The sequence below is a fragment of the Ixodes scapularis genome, unplaced genomic scaffold (assembly GCF_016920785.2).
Source record: "Ixodes scapularis isolate PalLabHiFi unplaced genomic scaffold, ASM1692078v2 PGA_scaffold5__190_contigs__length_132052651, whole genome shotgun sequence".
Lineage (NCBI taxonomy): Eukaryota > Metazoa > Arthropoda > Arachnida > Ixodida > Ixodidae > Ixodes > Ixodes scapularis.
Genome location: NW_024609880.1, coordinates 21971094 through 21994130, shown reverse-complemented (window position 1 = coordinate 21994130; position 23037 = coordinate 21971094).

Sequence of the window (23037 nt, the reverse complement as noted above, 5' to 3'; positions counted from 1 at the left end):
GTGGGTGAACCGAATAGCGGAATCAGCCGAATTGTATTCCGAGATAAATGTGTTGAGTTCGTCCTCTGTCAATATACCTTTTATAGAAATATGGCCGAATCGGACGATCTGCGAGGAACCGACCCTCCAATTCCGCCATGAAAATGTTGGCATAATTTGGGGCCATTTTTGTGCCCATGGTTCCGCTAATTTGGAGGTAATGTTCATCTTCGAATTCAAAATGGTTACATTCAAGTACGAGTCGTAACAATTTTGTTAAGGACTGACAATCAAGGCTTGAAGAATTTTGGGTGTTCACATACGCTCCAATTACCGCGCGATGCCGTCATCGTGCGGAATGCTGGTGTACAGCACAGTTACGTCCCATGTTACCAGAAATGAACCTGTGGGTATGGTTAGCTGGGATATATCCTGGATCAAATGGTTCGTGCCCCTCAGGAATGACGGAAAGGTTGGGGGGATTTCCTTAATTATAGTGTCAATAAAACTTTATATTCTTTCGGTTGCTGTTCCTACGCCAGACACTATTGGCCTCCCAGGGTTACTCTTCTTGTGTATCTTAGGTAGCATGTAGAATCGCCCAGTCCTGGGGTGCCAGGGCTTAACTCAGTGGAACATTTCCTTAGTTATGCCACCGTCGTCTTTCAAGTGGGACAGTGTTCTGAGAACAACGGACTTCGAAACACAGGAAAGGATTATTCACACGTTTCTATGCTTTATTAATATTAGTAAACTTTAATTCTTCCAGTACCCGCGTGTAGGTATGCCCTTCGGTCAAAACTATTTCAGTAGGGTCTCATTAGGGCACATACTTCTTTTAGTTGCAAAATTTCGTCACATACATGGCATAAAAATGTGAATTCGTATTGGGAAGTGTGGAAAAAGTTTATGGAATAATTTTGATCTTTATGGAACTCTTCTGAAATAGGTTTGACCCAAGAGAATGACCGCAAGTTTATACTGAAAGAATCAATAACAATATTAAAGAATGTAAATGTGTTTAATAACTCTCCTCTATGTTTAGATGGGAGCACTTTCTTGGCCTATATATTTTTCCTAGAACCAAGTTTGATGTCCCTCCGTTCTAGACAATTGAAGTCGTGTATGGTGCTTTCGTATTCGCTAGGACAGTGGTTCTCAAACGGGGGTCAGCCGACCCTTGGGGTTCGCACACCCAAGGGGTCCGTGAAGCCCAGCATCATCTGTCGAACACGTTAATAAGAGTTGTCTTTTCTCAGATTTAGAAGAAACGTTCCAATATTCGCGTGAGTTTTCTCGTGTATATGTCAACAAGCGAAGTATGCATACTCCACTCTAGTCCTTAGTTATATACATCTAATAAATAGCTATCACAATTAACCTATACATCCCCCCCCCCGCCCCACCACCACGACCACAATGAACGGGGTCCTCCATCAGGTCCGCGATCCACGTGGGGTCCGCGAAACAACAATGCTTGAGAACCACTGATCTAGGATATAAGCTCAAGGGTATTTTCTGTTTCTTTGAGCACATTTACACATAGCTAGGTTAGTAGGTTGCATCTTTGTATCTCTGTCCTTGATTATTTAGTGGTCGTGCTGAGTAACGGACAATGCAAGCTGAAATGTCAGCTACTTGTGGCTATGCCTGGACGCGAGCAGCTGAACTAGCAATGAGAGGTAGCATAAGGAGAAGACTGCCATGGTCACTGCTAAGCGACTCGGCCTGTTTCTCATTTTTAAGAGCACTCTGATGTGACTTACCTTTACGTTTTGATAATTCTTGTTGTCGCCTCCATTATCTGGGCCGGTGGTCCTTCTCTCAGCCAAAAAAAAAAAAAAATAATGTCCAATGCCTCAACAGGCAAGCATGATGTTAACTATAAACAATCCTAGAAGCAGCACATGTGCAGCAAGGTGTGCATTTCTCAACCATGATAAGAACGAGTCAGATATATCACCCCAATGCAATCTCTTCTGCACGCTATCTTTCGTTGCTAGTTGAAGTTTTTCTGTCGGCACAGTGCCACCAGTGTCAGTGTGGAGGCGGCCTAAGCAGTGACTAGCGGACTTGGCTATAATAGGCATATCATTTATTAGTCAGCTAAAGAAAGCGGCTGCTTGAAGTCAACAGTTAGGTTCTTGGTTTTACAAGTACCAGGAGTATTTTCTAATACAGTCGACTTTCAATAACTCAAACTCCATGAAGCCACCGAGTTTAGTTTGGAATATCAAAAGTTTGAATTATCAGAAATTTATCCGAATATGATGTGAGGCAAAGTCGTGATTTGCCATAGGAGTAGGTACATATACCAAATAGAGTTTTTAAATTTTTATCTCCACATGCATTTTTATAAGTGGCACAGAAATAACACATTGATAAATATTAAAGCGAATAGTGGTTTGGCCGAATATTTTCTAATCGAATATCAAATATTTTCTCCAAACCTTTTAGTACCGTTGTACAATGCTCAAACAAAAATTCAGCTGAACTTGTGAAAGGTGTTCCCAACCTTTCACTTTTCCACTTCTAAGCTCAGTTAGTTTTAATACACCTATATATAAGAACTCTGGCCTTTCAAAGTGCGATGCATACATTGGGGTGGCATGTAAATGACAGATTTTACATAAAAGAAACCTAAAGAGACGCTCAGCTATTCTGATCGAGAAAATTTATAAATCGGCATGCTATATTCAAATATTCTCTCTTTATTCTCAGATTGATCCCACTAAAAAAAAAGGAAAACATGCACGAATAAGGAAAACAGATTGTAAGGCGAGTTTTGCTTGCATGATTGCGGTAGGTTAGCCGCCTCGAGTGCGCTTCTCACCGAACACCCCTGTAGTGCGAAAAAGCAACGCTCGCGAGCTTCGCGTGTATTGCTTTCCCGCACTACACAGACGCTCGGAGAGAAGGGAACTCATTGGGCTGTCCAGCCGCGATGAACAAATAATTGGGTTGCGTATGTTTATACAGCCTGAAGTCAGTTTGCTTCAATGGGCGACTCGTCTCTCAACTGTAAATGAGAAATTCAGCCAGTACAGTAGAACCGCTAGTCTGATGTCTTTAACGTGCACCACGCGGTAGTGATACACGACCGAACGCCGCTACGATGCTCATCCATATCGAAATGGTCCGGGGTGGGTGTAGCTATAAACAAATATTAGTATTTAAGCCTAAACGTTTTTTTTAAAATTAAGCAGCTTCTAAATGCATTGAAAACACAGCGGAACAATGCAAGTTTTATTCGTTTGAACTAACGGAAAGTACGAAATATCCAATTTTATATTATCGCGAGTCCTCTGCACTTATTTTAATTTAGAGAAAACATTATTTAATGGCAGCAGCCAATTTAAGTTGAAGTGATTGTGTACTTCAAATGCTTTGGTTCAGGTGGCATAGTTCTAAGACTCTATGACCATATGAAGTTGGTGATTAGTACTCTATTTTGCTGCAACTCGCGTCTGGCAAGCAAATTGCAGTGTTACGAGGAGGTTATACATTTTTATGTAGTCATTTAAAAGTATTTCTAAAAGAGGCAATCTTTTATTTTATTCTTTTGTAGTTTGGCAGACACACTTGTTCCGACTTGCGGACATCAAAAGACGCCATTAATTGAAAGTTAATTTTGTTTGCTTAATCCTGTGAGTGAATTGCACTCATAACACCCTTTTCAGGTATTGTGCTGAGGCTTGGGCCATACGGAACTGGAAGTAGTCAAGTCATTAAAGGAGATAGGAATCCGACTGATTCAGAAACCCTGAGAACAAGAGTCCTAGGGCATCAGGACAACTGACTGAATTAGCAGCTAAGCCTTTCAAACATTGAAATATGTGCTATCCCAAGGAGAGTACTTCGAAGGGGGTTAGTGTTTGAGACTTCAAGGCAAATAATGTATTTTTTCCCGGCCAAAGGTTTAATACTTTATGAACAGCCCTCATATGCTAAACTGTTTTCTTTTTAGCTATAAATCGAATAAACTGAGGACATGCACTTCCTGGTAATTTGTCAGTGAATCGAATCAACGGCCCTATCTTACAGTATCCATTTAATTTATTATGAGTTAAACGAGAGCCTGGCTAGTAACACATTTGTAATTTTTAGACTCGGCAATTTATATCCTTCTGACACCGTATTCTAGTGAAATTGGTAAACTGTTTCTCTGGTGTTTGTTTGCCTAGTATATAGAATACACTGAAAATGTTTTTGTGCGAGTGGGAAGAAACATTGCAGGATCATTCGTGCAAGACGTCAGAGGTGTTAGAAACCTTTTACAACTGCAATTTAGCCCAGAGATTGGTTATCGTACGCATTTGCAACTAGGTAGTTATTCTAAATTTTTTCTTTGTGCCATACAAAGCAGCAGTTGCCATAGCATGAAGGTTCAATAAAAATGGCTACGTCTTATGATGCTTAGATTAAAGGCCTCAATCTGGATGCTTCCTTATCCACCCTATTGCCTTGAGAACATTACAATATTGCTTAGAGCTCGAGTATTGTTTCCTGCAACAACATGAACCTACAAACACAAGCACGTTTCCTCGCATGTTGTTTTGCCTTTACATCATGGAGGAAACTGCCTTCTGCTACACATTTCGGGCGAAGCGATTGTGTGTATTGTGATTTGCTGCATGGACGAGGTAAAAAAAACTCTCGGCTATACTTTTGTGGCAATGAGGTAGAGCGGCTTAGAGCGATAACTGGCAGCTGAAAGTGACCCCCAATTGGCCGCCGCCATGTTGCAAATTTCTGACCACTAGACGCGTGACCTTTTGGTTTTACGTCTAGACTTTAACCAAGTACCACGCAAAAGTAGATTTCTTTTTTTTATCTTAAATACCAGTAGCGACGAAATAGGTCATGTTTCGTTTGTTTTAAGTTCAAAATGTGCTTTTATGAGAAAAACCCGGGCACCTTCGGAATGCCTGTGCTAGACGCCGTTAGCCGCGGTACTGTATCTTGGGTTTTTAATGAAGCTAGACGCTGATCGCCGGAGCTAACAGTATTGAAAAAATTGTTTTTTGACAGCGATGTTTTCTGTCAAAAACCATGTTATTGACAGCGATCGTATACAAATCTCGGCTCATTTTTGCATAAAAGCCTCAGGATTCAGTGCGGTCATGTGTCTAGTGGTCAAAATTGTACCACATTTTGTACCACAATTGTACCAGATTTGTATACGATCGCTGTCAAAAACCATGTTTTTGACAGCGATCGTATACAAATCTCGGCTCATTTTTGCATAAAAGCCTCAGGATTCAGTGCGGTCATGTGTCTAGTGGTCCAAATTGTACCACACTGCGGCAGCCAAGTGGGGTCACTTTTACCCGGTGAACGGGATACCAGTTTATTGCTCTAAGCCCCTCTAACTTGTTGCATTCTAGCCATGCAAATGCTTCAGCATTATTTGCCCCATGGCCTAGGTGAAAGTTACACTCGGTTATACTTTAGTGAGCAGGCAAATGACACAAGATTATTTGCTTCATGGCCGAGATGAAAACGACCCTCGGCTATAAATTTGTGACCTAGCAAATCCCGGCCCGCATTTTTCGCTCAATGGCCGAGATGAGAACGAGGCCTCGGTGGCCGGGGAAATGCAGGGTCTCGTTTTTTGCCCAATGGCAAATCTTAAAACAAGGTCTTGGAAATTGGGCAAATGCTGTGGAAGGCCCTTCCATGGTGGCAAACATTTAAAAAATACCTGGGGTGTACGGGAATTTTCCGATCATTGCCCTTTGCCAGTGGTCAAGCTAAAATCAACGCTTTGGTGGCCTGGCTTTTGCGCACCATCATTTTTGGTTGCCCACCAAGAATTTTCCCGTGCGCGACCAAAATGACTGTTGGCTTAACAATGGCCGAGGCATAGCCAATGAGTTTACCAAGTTGTGTGCTATTTCTTTTTTGTCCCCATTATTCAGTCTCAAACTTACGTATTATGGTCTAAGAAATCGCTCAAAAATCACTAGAGAACCAGTTACGCAACGCGCATATGCAGTGAAAGGTAATTCATGACTTGCAAGCAACTTAGGTCTCTAAAACGGCTGTAACATATGCGTTTGCAGTCGTAGTTAATTCGCAGATATGAACAAATTAAATTGAATGAGTCTCGAATTAAAATGAATGGAGTTGGAATTAAATTGTTGAAACATGAAATAAATTCATTGACACTCGGATTAAATTGGTGAACGGCTGGAATGAATTCAGACGCACTCTGGTTAAAAAGAGCTGGCACTTGGATGAATATGAGCGAGAAATCACATGGAACGAATGGAAGCTGCGGGAATAATCACCAAAATGAAACAACCTTCCGATTGGCTGAGTCCACTGGTCATTGTTAGTAAAAAAGATGGTCGCTTACGGGTATATATGAGCCCGTGTCAAGTAATTCATAGCCTAAAATGAGAAAACTGTGAGCTTCCACTTTAGGAGGACATTGAGGCTGAGTTGGCGGGAGCGCGCTTTTTCAGCAAATTGAATGCTGTTTTTGGATTCCACCGATTGCTCTTGGCGAGGCAATATTCCGGATCTGTACGTTCGGTACGCCTTTTGGGCGATACAAATTTATAAGGCTACCGTTCGGTATTGCGTGAGTGTTAGAGGTGTCTAAAAACAATGAATCAAGCATTTGACGATCTGCAGGGCGTGCGCGCATACATCGACAATGTATTAGTCTGGGGAAATTCGTGCGATGAAGACGATACAAGACTAAAGGCTGTTTCTCATGTTGCGATTCTCGTCCAAAATCAATGCGATTTTCAGTAAATGTGCGATTAAAATCACAGTCGCGCTGTCGCAGCGGCTATGCGACTGGTTTCCAACAAGTTAGTATTTTGTCGCAGAGTCGGTGCGATCCCTTCATCGTCAACCAGCCGATCATTGACCAGCTTTCATCCGCGATAGTTGCGTATTCGAAAATAAATTTAAACACCTTACAGCTTTTGGTTTAATGCATAATTAAAAAAAAAGAATTCTAGTTACATATTGTATTCGTAAAACATTTGTCTTTATTCAAACGTTTCTGTTGTATTTAAGCAAAGTAAAACGCGTCCCGTCCGTGTCCGAACAGTCTGCCGCGCCGACAGAAATCACGCGGTTGTTGAAGCATGTGAAACCAAACATTGCGATCGCACTCGCTGCGTCGGCTGTCGCACCGATTTTTTTCGCAACAGTCGCTGCATGTGAAACAGGCTTAAGAGCTGTCTTGCATGCTGCGAAAGCTTCTTCAAAATTATCTTTAAACACAAAGGAAATGCTCGTCCGGGGTTGAAGAATATAATTCTTTGCGAGAGTTTATCGACAAGAATGCCATGAAGCCAGATACAACTCTTATCCAGTTCGTTAAAAAACCTTCCTTTCCCTGCGTGAGGAAAAAGACCCCCAGCGCTTTTTGGGCGTGGTTACGTACTTCGGAAAGGTTTGGCCCTGCTTCTCCAACGAAACCCTTCTGTTACGTGACTTGACAAAGAAGGAAATTGTTTTTGATTGGAACTGCATGCATGATGATAAATGAAAAAAAAAAGTTTAACTTGCTAACTAGTGCTCCGGTACTGGCCATTTTCGTTCCGAGATAAAAGTAAAACATATTAACGGATGCATCAGCTTTCGCTCTGGTAGAATCACTGGATCTGGGAAAGTAGCCCCATTGCCTTTCCACCTGCTAGCTGATCAGAAACAAATACCAACATACAGGCGACAAAACCTCTCAAGGTGATTGGCTGATCGCTGTCGGTTGCCATGATGATCGCTATTTGGGACCCTTTCAAAGCTTAAAAAAAGGTCGTTAAAACTAGTTGCACCAAGATCGCTATGGAGCATCATCGTACTGAAAGCGTTCCTCGGCCAATATAAGTGTCTCTGGCACTGTGCATGCAATAAACGTATCACTCATGGTTATTTCCCCAGATATCTTACACTTATGTTGCTATTCTTGCGTGTTTCAGGACAGTAAAATTATTTTTCAATGCCCCCAAGCACCGACGCCGCGTGTGATGCCGTACATTTTCGTACCGCCATCACCCGTAACGTCAGTGCTTGGAGGCATTGAAAAATAATTTTACTGTCTTGAAACACGCAAGAAGAGCAACATAATTGCCAGAGATCTGGGGAAATAAGCATGAGTGATAAGTTTATTGCATGTACAGTGCCAAAGACGCTGATATTGCCCGAGGAACGCTTTTAGTACGATGACGCTCCATAGCGATCTTGGTGCGACTGGTTCTGACGACCTTTTCAAAGCGTTGAAAGGGTCAGAAATGGATGGCAACCGACAGCGATGAACCAATCACCTTGAGAGGTTTCGTCGTCTGTATATTGGTATTTGTTGTGTCCGGCTAGCAGGTGGGAAGGCAATAGCGCTAGTTTCCCCGTTCCAGTGACTTGACGCTCTAGTGGTGGCACCTTTTCAGCTTCACGAGAAAGATTGGTGACCTTTCGGCTTATGGCTCGCGAGTATTTTCTGAATGGAAAACTAGATATGCACAAATAGAAAAGGAAGCCCTGGGAATAGCGTTTGGCTTTGAGTGTTTCCGGGAGTTTCTCTTCACAGCATAACTTTGGAAACTTATCATCGACCTTTGTTTGCAGTAGCGTAAACGAATGTTGGAGACATGCCTCCTTGGCCCTAGATATTTTTCTGCGGTTTATGCAATTTGACTACAACCTAGAGTTCGTTCCCGGAAAACAACTGCTAGCTGACACACTGTCTCGCATACGAATGCCCACTGACGTTGGTACAAGCAAATATGCCGAAGACATGGACACTCTTATTAGTGGCGTAATGGCAGGTATTGTAAGCGATCCGGTGATGCCAAGGCTAGCTCCTGCAAATCGGTAGGACGAGGAGCTGCTTATAGAAAAATAGGGCAGTTCAAGGTAGAATGATTTCTTTTGCACTTGAATTATCTTCTGTAAGAGGCATAGCAACGCGTGGACCCAAATTCGTAATTCAGAAAAGCATTAAGAACAGAGATGTGACAGCGAATTCACGAAGGGCATTTACGGATAAATAATCGCAAGGCACCGAGCTAGACTGTTAATGCATTGGCCTGGCATGAACGCTGACACTGAAGCGATGATGAGGAACTGCAAAACATGCCACCTATTTACATATCAACAACTCTCTGAATCTATTCTGATTACTAATACATCTAGGCAACCCTTGGCCCGGGTGGGCGTGTATGTTTGTGAATACGCCGATAAAAGTTATATCGTCGCATATGATACGTACTCGAATTATCCGGAGGTTGAGTTGCTTCCAACAACTTCAAGTAGATGTGTTATCTAAAATATATCCAGTATGTTTGCTAGGCATGGTATTCCACTTGAAGTATGTACAGATGGTTCACGCAATTTTACGTCCCATGCGTTCCATACGTTTGCCAAAGTTTAGGACTTCACACATATCATTTCCATCCCCCGATTCCCGAGGTCGAATGGTTTGGCGGAAGAGGGTGTGCAGATCAAGAGGTTGTTGAAGAAAACCGAGAACGCAAGCGAGGACTTTTGGATCGGACTTCTAAACTAGCGAACATAAGAGATGCCCTTCGGAGCACTTAAAGGGCAACTCCACTCAAAAAGTCCGCCCTATCGAAATGAATGATATAGCTTTAGCGAGTCAAAATACGGTCATATCCAAAATATCCCGTCGAACCGACGCCACATTACCGATTAAAACCAATATTAGAAATGTTCTCCCGGCACGGTTACCGGCCCAAAAGCGGGTGAGCAACGCTGGCACCGGGTGAGCTAGTGAAGCAACACTGGGCAACGACGTAGGTTTAGTCCTACGTTCTCGTACGGACGCCTTGGACGCTTCGTTTACCGTGGCATTCTGCTATTCTGCTGACGGCAAGAGGTGCTTACCACGTTATCCTGTGTTCTATTTTTATTAACGTCCAGGCAGTTCATTTAACTCTAGCATTGCTTCCGCGACAGTGCGGAAGAGAGCGAAGCGGTGCTGCTCGCTCACGCGCGTGTCGTGGAGCCGGAGAGACTCGCCGAACTCGCGTTGGGCAATGTCGAGCACGACTTGCGGTGCTGTGGGTTGCAACAACAATCCGGTTCGCAACCCGGAGCTGCGGTTCCACAAGTTCCCAAGAGACCGGAAGAGGCACGAGGTGTGGGTCGGTGCCGTTCGCCGGATAGACTTCGGAAGACCGTCGACTCCGAGCTCCAACGCGAAGCTCTGCTCCCAGCACTTTACGTCAGACACCTACACACGGTATCTGTGACTGTTGACTGTTGCGTGTTTCTCCACGAAACACGCGTCTTTGAAGAACGATGCGGTGCCGTCGCTGTTCGCGTACCGTCCGCCGGCTGCTCCAGCACGATCGGCCGGACGCAGCAGGTCGCGGCTGATCTAACTAGCGTGCACATAAAGGCACCTTACCTTTAACAACTGAGACCGCTTGTGAAAAACGTCTATCCATCTATCTCCCATTATTTCTTTTTCTCTTGGTCCACGAGCAAGGAACAAATACAGTAACGCTGCGCCAGCACTGACCGCGTCATATTTATAGCAGTCGGATTCGCTTTTCGGCCGGCAAATTTATAAATACACACTAAAACTTACTACATTTGGTGGATATTAACAAAGTGAAGCGGTAAAAAAGAAAATGTGCAACTTACCTTCTGTTTTGAAACTCCACGTGCAACATTGTCGGCGCGTCGGCTCGGGAACGCGAGACGAGAACTAGGTCATGCCGACGACGCGCCACTAGTATCACTGTTGCCAGGCTGCTTCAGCCGGTAGTTTTGGTTTCGCCGTGCCGCCGAACAATCCTTGGATTCGCGATATCTACAAAACTATACACACTACCGAAAAACAAATTATATCTCGTGATTCAGGGTCGCCGACTTCGACTAAACAGATCATAACCCAAAAATTGTAAAAATGAAGTGGAGTTGCCCTTTCATGGGATGAAGGTTGAGGATCCGAATTCCAGACTTGAGTGTGCCCGCCTCCTCAAAGGTATGAAAGCATGTCCAGAACATGAAGCTCTGCCGTGACCACCAACTTTAGCAACGGGGAGACGTGGTGAGAGTACGAATTGGCAATAAATTGAACAAACCCTGCACAGGTTCAGGAAAGCATAGCATCACGGTCTTACATGACACTTACAGAACAAGGCAAAGAGTTGCGTCGTAACAGGCAGCACCTGAGAAAGACTCCCGAAACATCTCAGCAAAGTGACGAGCTTGAGGACAAAGAAATGTAAGTGCTAGATCCCGCAACGGAGGAATAACGTGTACATGAAACCTCACCTGGAGTGTCGACAGAACCTATTCAATCTCCAGCAACGGAGGGCAAACCAGTAAATCCAACCTCATCTGAAGTGTCGCCACAACCAAATGAGCCTCCGGCACTGACACTTCGTAGGCCGCGAAGAGCGATAAAAGCACCGATGCGACTTACGTATGATGAAGACTTCAATCACTTTTCACAGCTCCTAGGTGTGTGTGCTTGTGTGTATCCTTGCTGTTTTTGCTTGTTCTTATAAATATTACGCTTTTTTAACGCACGAAAGATTTTTCTGCAGTGACACGCCACTCTGGTGACACGAGACCAAGAAAGGTGAAGTGCCTAAAGGAATATTTCAATTGTTTCAATCTACGTCCATGCTGACTCATATACAAAACCGCGCACTCACTTCGTCTGAAAAAAAATAGGCGTGCATTTAGTATATATATATTTCGCTGCTTTCAAAGAAAACACTCAAATTTTAACCTACCGCTTCCTTGAAAAAGTTATGTGTGCTGTGGTGAAAATAAACAATTTTTGGCAAAAGACGCTCCTTCTGATTCGGGCAGCTAGCTAAGCAAGGTCGATGATTATGAATGTCGGGCCTGTAGCTAGTGCAATCACGCAACACAAATAGCCTCGAGCCATTTTGTTTCTATCTCAGTCTCTTCCGACGAATGGAATGACCGGAGAAGAAAGTTGCCCGCCAAGAATCTCGGAGGCTATGAATATCGGCACGTCGTTCGTGTTTTCCCCACGGAGCTGATTAATGGCGCAACCTGCCGCCCAATAAAAAAAAAAAAAAAACTCAAACGTATGCAAATATTCATCAATTCATCCGACCCTCCACCGACCTCATTGTGTGTACCAGGCGCTTGGTGTCGTCTTTATGTAGAAAAGGGTGCATTGTCCAGGCTGTGGGACTGTTCGCCGAAAGACAATTCGTAGGAGTTCAATTGGTAGCCAGGACGCTTCGTCACACGAGGCATTTCGTCGTGCGGCAATTGGTCGCGGTGACAGTTCGTCAGACTATTGAAATGACTGTTTTTTTTGTGCCAGTTTTTTAGTGCCGAGCATATTGCTCCCATATGTAAAACCTCGGGTGAGGCCCTATTGACATAAATGTTTGGAGTGTACTTTAATAGCTGGCTTAATCGCCGTTACATCCACGATAAAAGCTGTCTGCTTTCCAAGGACTCCAACACAATCCGGGTACGACTCGTCCCGGTTCCCAATCGGAAGCTCCGTGTTCACAATATGCCACCCCTTCAAAAAGTAGCAAACACCCCAAAAATCAAGGTTACTTATAAGTACTTACCCGACTAGCTGTTTCTAGCTGGGCGCGCGCGCTGAAACTTTGAATATATAGAATGCAAGAAACGCATGAAGCATCACTTTGCGAAAAAAACAAATTTTAATAACTAAAACGTAGCGATTCTTGAGAATGCACGATAGCTTTTGTCCTTGTGTCTCGTGGTTGTCGCGCTTAGCCTCGGGAGCCGCCGCGTAACACTCGGTACCGAGACCCTCTTCAAACAACTGTCGCCGCTGGCAAGAAACCGTCTAGTGAAACAGCGCCCGTAGAATGTACTTTCACTTTGTCCGTCTTGGTTTACAACTGCCGCGCTACACACAACTCAACACTGCACGTGGAACAGGACGGTTTTGTGCGTCACGGAGCACTCGACGGTGTCCTAGTCGACCTTGCAGTGACCGTTCTTCATTTCCGTTGCTTTCTGGGAGGCCGAAGCAAGGAGGACGAGTAGGGCGGGCTGGGCTGGGGTCATATTTAGTTAGGTGGGGATTTGGCTAGGGTAGGCAGGAAAGGGCTTGCACGAGTCTGGATGGGCTATGGTTTGATGGTGACGGCACAACGGTTGGGAAAGTATAGAATGGCCTGACCGCTAAATTTGGTGTGTTCTCCGCAAGATGCTGGTGCTTTGCCCGGTCTTTGAAAGCAGTATGTTCACACCTACGGCAATCGAGAACACTGGTCGTGTCATTTCAAAGACTGAAAATACGATGTTTTGAATGCTGGCAAGTATTTGATTGAATATTTCGTTTGTATTTGCTTGGACTCATTCCACTGCTCGTTGACAACGCTGCAGCCTTTCGACACAGCCGCCAAGACAGCAATTTGGCGTGGCGTTCATATTTATTATAAATCAACAGGTTCCTCAAGTGAGGAAAATTAAACTCGCCAAAAAAAAAAATACGATCTTAAAAAAAAGTATATTTAAACCGCAATATTTTTTTGACAAAATGTTATGTCGCCGTCTGAGCGCAATGTTTGTGCGACACCGTACTTTATGAGGAAAAAAAACAACAACATTATAACAAATACTGCACTGAAGCAGGGCAGAAAACATAAAATTTTTCTTTGTTTCTAGAGGACCATAAAATAGCCGCACTCTACTGAGGGCTGACGCTACTCGGGGTCAGTGAGGGACGGAACGCCCAGGAAACGTCTCCTCGTCTTGGAGCGTTATTAAGACTCAGTCCTTATTCCATAGAAATGAAAGTGAGATATTTGAAAGCGTTATCAAATTGAAGTGATCTGGAGACTCATTAGACCAGACCTCATACATCTCGAGACCCTTTGGCAACGAGCTTTCCGAAATTGAATTTCGCAAAATAAGGCCGCCGAAGCGTTTACCAAGACGCTACAACATCCAAAACATCACTCCTACATCGATATTTCCAACGGATAGCCGTATTAAAAAAAAAAAAAGGCGCGATCAAGCAAGGGGCGTGACGTCACGATCCTCCTGGATTAGTGGAGAATGAGGGGAAGCGGCCTCGCTCTTTTACTCCTCGTTTCTGTTCCCCAGCTTGAGGGGGGGGGGGGGGGGGGGGGAGCGACGAGGAGAGGAATGAGAATCGTGACCTGGAGATGCTTTTGTCGGTCTCGTCCTCCGTGTGCAGTTGCGCACTTTTTAAAAAAATACGACCATCCGTTAGAGATGTCGAGGTATGATTGACAATCCTTTGGTTTTTTGCAGAGTCCCGCCTATTGCCTCAGACTTGTTTTGCGAGTTACATATTTCGGTTCAGCATCCCTTTAAGGGGCATGTCATGTATTGCTGATTTCAAATGTGTTTTTCAGAAGATGATTTAACTAAGGTAGTTGCGGGTCCTTTTTTTTTTTTTGTCGCGCATACCCGAAAGCGGTACCTAACCTTACTTGGCCTGATTTTCTGTGAAAATGCTTCTCTACAAGGCTAACATCTCCTTCAAAGATCAGGTTCTTCTGTCAAACACTCTGCAAAAATTGCAATACGATGCCACAGATAGCACCTCGAGATATGCTCATTTTGTGCCCCTTTAAGGTTGCTTCAAAGTGAACGTCATGTAAGTTCCCACTCTGTACGCTAGAAATTGTCTTTTGCGCACGCCACTATGCAGTACTTCCTTTCGTACCGCAAGGGAAACAATTTTTAGAGGCGTCAATTACGATCACCTTTTATGTGAAAGTGATTGTTTCCTTCTTTTTCTCACTGACGCAGGTGTTCCCCCGTAACAAGAACAGACGGAAAAGTAGACGCAGGAGAAGCCTAGTCGTCATTCTCGGGCATTGGCTTAGAGACGACGAGTGACCGCTTGGCGCATTCCACTGCCACGGGGACCGATGACGGGTGGTGACTGGGTGCCTCCGATGACGTCGTTGTGTGGCGTGTTGCTCACTTGTTCGGTCATCGTCCCCGGCGCACGGTACTTGTGGGGCTGTTCATCGCGCACGGTCACAATGGCAGCGTGGCGACGCACATTCGGACACTTTTCTTTCGCAAAAAATTGTTTTGTTCAGTCCGTGGTCACCATGGTCGTGCCTGTCGCAATCCGTCTGCGGTCAGTGCCAGTGCTGGTGGTCGCCTGTTTGAAGAAATGAGAGGGTTGAGAGCGTCAGACAAGCACGGTCCCGGCTGTTAGGTCCTCCGCCAACAGCTTTATGTTTAGCTTACATACATGAACCATTTTCGGCACCCTTGGAGTTGTGGGGTACGCCCATAACAAAAAATAAGAAACAAAAAAAGCGAAAAGAAAAAAAACAACAACTTCTAAACCGTATTTTATGCTCGAACAAGGAGGCACATTAGAAACAAAATAAGATAATTTGAGTAAATACATTTCAGCATAACTGACCATCAGTCAATCAATTTTATTGCAATGTCTGAACCACAAAGAGGCATCTTTATAACGGTTGGAATGATATATATTCAACGAGTGTGTGCGTCGAAATCAATGTTAACATCGAAGGCAAAAAAGAGAAAAAAAAAACTGTCAGGAGGAAGGGAGGTCATTTTATTTAGATATCGTACATAAAAAATAAATAATTGAAAATGTCAGTTGACGCTTGTCTTCGCTATATAAAACACTGATGCTGAAGACACTGAAGAAACACTTCGAACATTGTGGTTTGAAATGTAAACGTGAAGGAAAGGAAAGTTTCTTACAAAAAAACTTGATATAAAAATGTTAATCTCCCAGGCTTTCCGCGCTGATCAAGCGATCTTGCACTCTTCTAGGTGATCAATAAAGACGGGGAGCCACTTGCAGTTTTCGTGCTTAAAACGACGAGCTCTCACGTGTGCCACTTCAAGCTTCGGTGTACCTTTGTTGTTGGGGTCAAGCTGCGCTATCATATTCCAACTTCGATCGAACTAAAGAGTCGTATGTTTAAAAGCTTTTAACACTTGAACTTGGGCTCTATTTTGTGCATTGTTTATATATATATATATAATTGACATTGTGGATCGAAGTGCTCACAGTAAATTTGCCGTAAAACTCGGCACCTCCCTTTAACGTGCTAAACGTTTCACCAAAGATGTATATTAGTGCTATATTTTCACTCCGTGAAATTTATCGCTCTATCTTTTTTGTTTCTTTCTAAAAAAAGAGCATATCATTCAAGGCGTAGATTTGTTCCTGTAACAAAGTTGAACACCGACGATTGTTTTCACGGCAGACGCCGACGCAAAGAAAAGGAGTCTCCCGAGTGTTATGCGGGTGCTGCCATCTCCCGATAGGCGCAGTAAGCACTCGGTCAAAAAGCAGACAATGGTTACCGAATGCTTGCTCCGCCTACCGGGACGCGTGTGGCGCCGAAAGTACCACACTTGGCTTGCCCTCTTCGAAAGTGCTCTGGGGACGGAGGCGAATCCAACGGGATAAGATCATAACTGGGATAGATAGATGGAGAGTAGTGGCCCTTAGTATGGGGTGGCCGCTTTCACCACCTAGCACCCCCCCCCCCCCCCCCCTCCCCGCTCAAGACCAATCAGGTCCTGAGCGGGGAGAGGGGGGGGGGGGTGCTTCACGTTTGCAACGAGTCACTCTGTAACGGTTCTACAGTCTTAGTTCCATATTTATGACGGTTCTCCAACTGAGAGCTATTACACTTGTCTTTCGTCGCATAGATAGCCCGAAGGGCAAAAAATGAACCCTTCAGTGACAAAGCAATAACCCCCCTTTCCAAAAAAAAACAACAAAATTCGTCTATCGGATGCTTTAACGATTTACCCAGGGTGCAGTTTCTGCAGGATATGTCGACAACAAGAAGCATGGCGGCATCGAATCGTTCGTCCTTGTAAAAATTATTGTCGTCTATAAAGGTACAACTTTGATCCGAAGTTGTGAGTTTGGTCGGGTTGTAGATAGCAACCGAAAATTAAAAAAAAAAAGGAATGCTGCACGTAGAAAGTTGTTTGCAGTCCAAAGTAAGGAGAAATGATGCGCAATGTTCGATGTGCCTGCGTCCGCAGTTCTACTTCCGAGAACAATGATAGAGGGTTGCTGGCGTTTTCCGTTGGTGGAGCCCGTTGTTTTTGTTTTCCCAAGTTTGGCATTTGACGAACGGCATCGCACACGTCCTCATAATCGCTTAAACTGAGAACGAGAGAGAGAGAAAGAGAAAGGGATGAGTAGGGAGAGACAGAGAAAGGGAGAAATATAAAAGGGGGAAGCAACGACGAAAACTTTTCAGAGCGCCCGGGAAAAACTGGGATCCCGACGCGTGCGAGACCCTCGTATGTGGGGCGAAAGATGAATGTTTGGTGGACGGGGGTCCCGGAACATTTTCTAAACAATACAAAGAACAATATTCGACAGTTCGAACTCGCGAAGGGGGAGCGAAAAAGCACTCCGGCCAGGAGCGCTGTAGGACAGGCACTCACGGTGGCGCGGTTTGCTTACTAACACACCACTTGAAGGAAAAGTGTTTTGCGAACGTGTCTCTGTGAGCAAATTCAATGCAGAAAAGGGTTATTCGTCCACACGCTATCAACTGCATTTAAGTCCCCAAGAATGCTGGGCTGTCTCTCAAACTTTGCCGAAAGAAAAACATTAATAATGCGTTAGCATTCGTGCCCTGGTTTTATGCGCTGACCTTGCACTGGTTTGGAGCACACGCATTCAAAGTTCGAAACGTCGCCAGTGAATGGGGGCCACATCCCTACTGGCTTTGGAAACTGGCTAGAAAACACCTTTTATAAGCGCCGACAGATGGCCGCGGCGTGCATTTTTCAAGATGCTGCCGACAGGGCGCTTACTCATGTTCGCGTCCTCTTGTAAAGAAGTGCGGTCACGATACATTCGTTAGCGCTCCATCGATTGCCCTCTATGATTCAGAAAAGGCGTATTTACAATCCTCTGATGGGCCAAGCTAGTCAGGTTAAATGAAAATCAGTAGGACGATGTGTGTACACGCTATTTCATTAGAATAAAGTCACTTTGATGCGTTTTGTACAATAAAATGTTTATTGTGCTCTGTTTTCGAGAGGCGCATCAAGTCCTCCAGGGGGTGTTATTCGAGATATTGAGCCGGAGACTTCAAAATTATGCTTTGTTCCCACATGCAGTCGTTTAGTAACGTACAGAAAAGTCACCACACGCTCAAGAAAAGCTTGTTGGTTCTCTTTTTTTGTTTTTATTGCTCTTAGAAGATTTTCTTTCTTCTTAAAGATGAAATTTTACTGCTCCGGGTTAAAAACATAAAAACCAAAAATCACTCAGCGAAAAAAACAAAAAACAAAAAAAAAACATGAATCAGCGGCGAAGTTGTTTTGCGCGTAAGATTTAGTGTCATGTTTCAAAGCCAAAGCTCAGTTGCCTGAGGCGTTGGTCGGTTTGTCATGTTGGAGCAGCGGAGTTTCATAGAAATGATATTTTATACTGCGCTCTGTGGTATATTCGAAGATTTAACACCTGCGTGAAAAAAGAAAAATAAGGTGGATTAAAAAATTCTGGCGCAGCCTCTATAAATATATAAATATACTTTGTAATTTCATAATTTATGTCGAATTTTTCCACCACGATTTCAACAAAAATAATTTTTCATGACTACGATTCTGAATTATTGATTCTTCGAAAAAATATTTTTTTTTCTAATTTAAAACTTAGCAAATAGTTACGTAAAGTTGGTCTGAAAAATATTACTTTTTTCAAAATGAAAATGGCAGTAGAAGTTTGCTTGTTTTATTTTACAAAAATATGACCTCGCGGCTCGTCAGGGTCGTTGTCGGCTGGCTCACGTACGGGGTTCTCTTTCGTGTGATGTTGTAGGTCTCCATCATTTCCCAGAGTAGTTGGTCCTTGTGTCGGAACATCACTGTTGTGCTGTAGAAAAGGTGATGGCATCGGCAATCCCGGCAATGCACCGCAAGGTGTGGGTAAGCGGTTCTTTTCAAAGACTCATGGTGTTCTCGTAGTCGTATGTTCAGGTAACGCCCCGTCTGTCCTAGATATGAGCGCCCGCAGGAAAACAGGATCTTGTAAACCGCGCCGCCTACGCAGAGGACGAACTTCATTCCGTGTTTGACGCTGCCTTGAGTACGGAACGTTGGATCTTCCTTCCTCGCGCGTTTGTTCACTGCGGAGCAAACTCTGCTTAGGTTCTTGCGGGCGAAAAACCAATAACATTCGCACCAAATCTCCAGGTGACTTATTTCAATCCGTGGGAAAAGCGGAGCGTATATAGAATGACGGAAACCTTCTTTTTCTCTTTGTGATCGAGGTCACCTCGCTTGATCCTTGGACCTGCTTTAAGGTGCTTTACTATTCCTTCGCATGCTGATGAGATGAGCGAATCAGGGAATCCCGAATCCTTGAGTCTTTGAATCTGGGACATAAAGCTGGAAGTCAAGTTGTGGATGCAGGTGGAAGTTAAAGCTGACCTTAGGCAGCAAAACGCGATGCCTTGTTTTACTAGTTTGGAGTGGGCTGATTGATAGTTGAGTAGAGCCTTCACCGTTCTAGAATTGTACGCCCAGCTAACGTGATCGTCTTTTACATCGAGGAGTAGGTCCAAGAACTGAATATGGTTGTTCTTTAAAGTCTCGTAGGTGAAACGAAGCCCTAGACATTTTTCTCTCAAAACCTTCAGTACATCGTCGAGGGTTTAATCGAAATTATCCTCTCTATGAACACCATATGATCGTGCACATACCTGAACACTTTCCTGGTGTTCTTTTCCAAGCAGGGTTCAATATCCCGATCGATTATGCTAGGAAAATGTTGCTGAGCTCAGGGGCTACCCTCGACCCTATACATATTCCGGATCTCTGTACGAACACCTTGTCCTGCCATACAATGGGTGTGAATTTCAAATACACGAAGAAGAGTTCGAAGGAGTCTCCAACTGTGATCCCGCATTGCGTCCTAAAATCGCTTGCATCGTTGTTCCAAAATGCACTCTTTGACAGTCCCCATGAGGTTGTCGTGGGGCAGAGAATAATACAGCTCATCAACATCAATGCTGAACAGGCTACACAATGTTGGGTTACTGACGTTAAGAAAGTGAATAACCGCCTTGGAGTTGGGGACGCACATTTGGTCGACAATAGACAGGGTGTTTCACGAAAGGTGGACAAATTCAATATTGCGAAAACTACGCGTCGCAATAAAAAAAGACGTGTGTCGATTTGGTCTTGGGCCAAAGGCCTATTTAAGAAAATTAGTAAACTCCGGGATAATTAGATTGGTAATTATTTTCGCGGAATCAACTTTGTTTAATATTGTGTTTAAGAGCATGGTTTCATTTAGAAAATGGCTCAGCACCACCGCAAAACACTGCATCAACAAATTCCAGAACGATAGTAGGCACGCAAAACATGTTACGGCTTTCTGAAAAAACAAACACACAAATTTGACGAGTTTTTAAGTTTCGGTTCGCAATCGGGGCGCATCTCGGCCCCGACGGCACCGCGCCCTGCAAAGAATTAGTGCAACCAGCCTCTGCTGTGCTGTCCTCGCGCGACGCAGCAAGGCGGCAGCATGCATGTCGCGAGGCTAAAACAGTTTCTGCTCTTCATTCAGGTACTCGCCTGTGTGGGACCACGGAACGTCGACAACAAGCCAGCTGCGGAAAATCAAGTGTTATGCTTGATCCCTGTCGAAGAAAGGGCCGGACAACGCCTACGCTCAAGCAAGGCTTCAACACCGGACCGACGAAGCAGAATGACTGGCAAGAGAATCTACTGCAGCGTGATCTTCCGTCCAGTATGACGTCAACTACCCCACCACCGCCGCAAGACCCTATAAAAAGCCGCGCATCGATTGACATCTTCTAAGGGCAAGGCGGCAGCATGCATTTCACGAGGCTAAAACAGTATCTGCTCTTCATTCAGCTGAAAACCCCACCTTTTTGGAGTTACAGGAGTAATGACGTATACCTAGTGCTGCTGCCTTGCCCTAAGAAGTGTCTGGCTCTCCTTGGTAAATGTTATTGTGCATTCATACTTTTCTTGTTGTGTGGAGATGTTGAAAGTAACCTTGGGACCCGATTCTGACATGAAAGAACTCATCGAAGTTCAAAAAGCAATCTTAGATGAAATATCTGAATTAAGAAGAGGCGAAACAACCACAGATAGGAAGCTATCGTCATTTGAAAGCAGACTTACGACGATTGAAAACAAAACTGACCTTCTAAACGAGACTGCTAGACAGCTTGCGCAGGCAGAAAACAAAATAACCAAACTTGCAGAAACTGTTCCTTTCTGGACCCCTAAAATTGATGACATGGAAAATAGTTCACGAAGGAACAACGTGATCACATATGGGATAAAGGAAGAACAGCGTGAATCTTCGGAAAGTCTACGCGATATTGTAACTGATACAGCCTTCAAAGATAAGCTGGGCATTTCCGTCACTGGTATCGAGATGTGCCATAGATTGGGAAAGAAGGGCGGTGAAAGACCTAGACCGGTTATTTTAAAGCTGATCGATTAGAGGGAAAAGGTTTCGATATTTAATAATACGCAGAAACTAAAAGGCTCCGACATTTCAATGTGGGATGATTATTCTAGCCACGTTCAGGAACTACGAAAGAAATTGTGGACCAGTTAAGCAGAAGATAGGGCAGCTAACAAAAAAATTAAAACTTAGTTTTGATAAATTGATTATAGGTGACAAAGTTTATCGCTGGGACGAAAGTAAGGGGGAGAGAGTACATCTCCGGTCTCGGGATGAGCAATGACAACCACGAAAACGTAATCAAAGCCCGTTAATAGTTATGAGCACCAACGCCCGTAGCATCGTGAATAAAATAATTGCACTTGAACATCTTTTACTCACGTACTGCCCACATATATTGATTTTGACAGAAACTTGGCTCAATGACGAGATTCACGATTCGGAGATTGTGCCGCCGGGTTATAATATTATACGTAAAGATCGGGGATAACAAGGGGGAGGTGTAGCAATTATATTGATATCTGGTATCCCGTACCGCAGCTCCATTTTGACAATACTGATGAGTCTGTGTGGTGCAGTGTTAAATTTGGAAATTCATCCTACGTTGTTGCGTCCGTATATGGGCCGCCTAATTCTCCTGTCTTGGTTTTGGAAGAAGTAAAAATGGTGCCTTGGTAAAATATTGACAGAAAAAAGGAAAGTCATAATAGGCAGGGATTTTAGTTTGCCAGATATTAATTGGGCCTGCCTAACGCACGGAGATACTGATCCTGAAAACTGCGCTGAACTAACATATATTGCTTTTTCTTTCAATTTATGTCAGGTTGTTGACAGTGACACGAGAGTAGTGGGAGATTGCAGGTCACTCCTAGACCTTATCTTTTTGTCTGCTGGTGCTAGTGCTGACGGCTATGAATTTGAAGTTGTTGAAGAGCTGTCTGGTCACATGGCTGTATTACTTACTCTGTTTAATAACATTGCGCCCTCCGCGGAGAAGAATATTGCCCTATTGGTACAGATTCGTCTGGTATCGCACCAGGCTCGAGGAGGAGGAGGAAAGAAGGAGGGAGAGGAGGATTGGAGAGAGGGAAGAGGACGAATCTGTGCCAAGTATTGCACTTCAATAATGCCGACGATAAAGCTACCACGGACGAACTGGTTTTTGAGTACGATGAGTTTGTATCATTACCAGCAACACCGGACTGTGTGGATCAATTATGGAATCGTTTCGTTGCTATTGTTACTCGATGCGTTTCAAAATACGTTCCTTACCGAAATAAAAAATAAGCGAACATAACCCATGGATCACGAGAAGCGTGATACATATAAAAAGGAAAGTGAACAGACTGCAGAAATCTTGGAAGCGATCCGGCCATCTATCCGCCAGAGAAAGCTATCTTTCTTGTAGCAAAAAAACATAAACAGGCAGTACGCGAATCAAAACAATAGTATTATAATGACTGTCTTTCGTCATTCATAAAAACAGCACCATAAAAATTTTGGCGGCATATAAGTACTTTCGAAGACAAAAAATGTTCATTCCTTGTTGCTGACGGTTGTGTAATTGATGACGAATTTAAAATCGCTACCATTTTTAGTGACCAATTATATTCCGTGTTTACAAGAGATAA